Here is a 2352-nt window from a genome sequence, read left to right as displayed (position 1 = left end):
AGGGTCAGTGTGCTCGGGAGGGTGAAGATGTGTACCCACAACCAACCTTACAAAAATTTAAAACTGAAATTTAAACAAGTTTTTAACCCATAAAAACATAAAAAAAAAAAAAAAAAAAAAAAAAAGAAAGATGGGCCTTTAGTTGAGTAAGTTAGGAAATGTTTATGTTTCCCTGCAAGGAGGCAGGTGGATAGCACAGGTCTTTGACAATCCAGATGGTAGATCCTGCACCAGTTTTCACGATACCTAGACACGGGGAATCAAGGAATTTGTTTAAATTTCCCCAATGTTAGCATTCTCACAAACAAAATTAGCTTAGTACCTATTACCTAGTACCTTATTTTTAAGTACTTATTTTAAGTACCTAGTATCTTATTTTTGTTAAGTTTAACTACATTTCCTGGATTGCAATGAGAACAAAATGCAGTAACAACATAACAGTGACCAGAAGAATGTCTTGCAGAGAGTAGGAGACTGTGCTTGCATTTACTAAAGCAATATCCCACATGGCTCCAAGGTCTTTGTAATTCCGTTGTTATTAAAAAATGTAGAAAATATTGAAAATATCATTATATAATATGACATATAAGGCTCCTGACACTTAAAGAAATTTCTGAATAGAAAACTCCCCTGTGTTGTCTCTCTCATAATTTATTCTAAGACTTCCTGGAGTGAGATGAGAAGGAGAGAGGGAGGGATGATAGGAGGGAGAAAGACAGTGAGAGAGAGATGAGACTGAGATGCAGAGATGGTTAACAACATGTCTAATATGAGAAAGTCAAAGTGAAATAAATCCACTCAAGTGATAAATATTCTACTTCCTTTCTCTCACAGCAGCCAAAGTTGACTTGCATCATTCATTCAACAAAGGATTTCTTGGTAATATATACAGTCAACAGGAATGAGAAAGGCAACACCACCCACACGCTGGATACCACTGGTGTGGTTAACAGCCAACCTCTGGAGAGTAAACAGTTGTCTTGTCAGGGATCTTAAGACAAAATGAATATGCATGTTCACATCTATAGTTAAGTGAACACACAGGGGGACTAAGCCTTTATTTGAGTCAGGGCTACAGGGAAAGGTGACCATGACAGGACTGAAGAGAAGACTTTTTAAAAACTTATGTGCATTTGTTCTGAATATTCTTATAAGGATCCAGGAGGTCGTCCTCTCATACCCACATGAATTACTCTCCTATTGCATGCCTTGTCCTGGTAAATGTGGGTAGTGTCACCTAACTGAATTCTGGAGTGGAAAATTGGAACCCAACAGAACAATTTGCCATTCACAACTGCATCTAGCTCATCCTCAAACCTGTCATTTTATTGCAAGAGTTACAACAGTGACTCCAACTTGAACTTGTGGTTTTGTACTTGAACCAGAATCAAATATTGTCCATTATACCCGTTGTTCTCCTCCTGAGGGACACTTCTTTCCATATACCCACATGGGTCTCAGGGAGATATATTACAGACTTTATAGTATAAGGTTAATAGTAGAAGGAATGGGAATGGAGCTGGTCTTTGACAAAATACCATCAATCCTCATTACTCACAGATTCTGCATTTGCAAACTCAGTAAGTTTATTTGCATCTGCAAAATCAATACCTGGGAGATTTCATTCATTCATGGATGTGTGCAGAACGGCAAAGCATTTGAGTTGCCCCACATTCATGTTCCCAACTGAGGTCAAGCAAGACCATGCTCTGTCTTCCTGTTTCAGCTTCTTACTGAAACTATCTGTGGTCTATTTAGTGCCACGCTTTTCACATTGTTGTGCATTTGGTTGAAGATTTCACTGTTTAAAAAGGACTCCAAGAATAGTGCTGAAGTGCTGTCTAGCATTCCTAAGGGCAAGAAAGTTGTCATGCGCTTAACAGAGAAAATACCTGTGTTAGATGAGCTTCTGTGTTGTCCATGAGTTCAATTTCAATGAATCAAAAATACATATTAAATGTCTTTCAAAAGAAACACATAAAACAAAGTTATGTATTGATCAGTTGATGAAAATGTCCTGACCAGAGGCTCCAAGGAACCTAGCCCTGCATTTCCATGTATTTCTCCCAGGGGCTATGGTTTAGTCCCTGCCAATTCAGGGTTTGCAGGGACTTTATAGAACATAGCTACTATTAATAATGGGAATCAACTGTACATAATGTTTCTCCTGCCACCATGCATGACAATGCTAATATTACTGATGGAATAATCAACTTATCTTTTTGGGTTCCTTTGGGTAGGAAACAAGATTTGAATATCAGGGTGTAGCAGAGGGCAAAGGAGAAGTTACGTTTTGGGATTACAACTGCTCAGACTCTACCTTCATGGTGCCCCTGGGGTGCCTTTGGAGCT

This window comes from Equus quagga, chromosome 10 (assembly GCF_021613505.1).
Source record: "Equus quagga isolate Etosha38 chromosome 10, UCLA_HA_Equagga_1.0, whole genome shotgun sequence".
Lineage (NCBI taxonomy): Eukaryota > Metazoa > Chordata > Mammalia > Perissodactyla > Equidae > Equus > Equus quagga.
Note: the sequence above shows the minus strand (reverse complement) of the source record.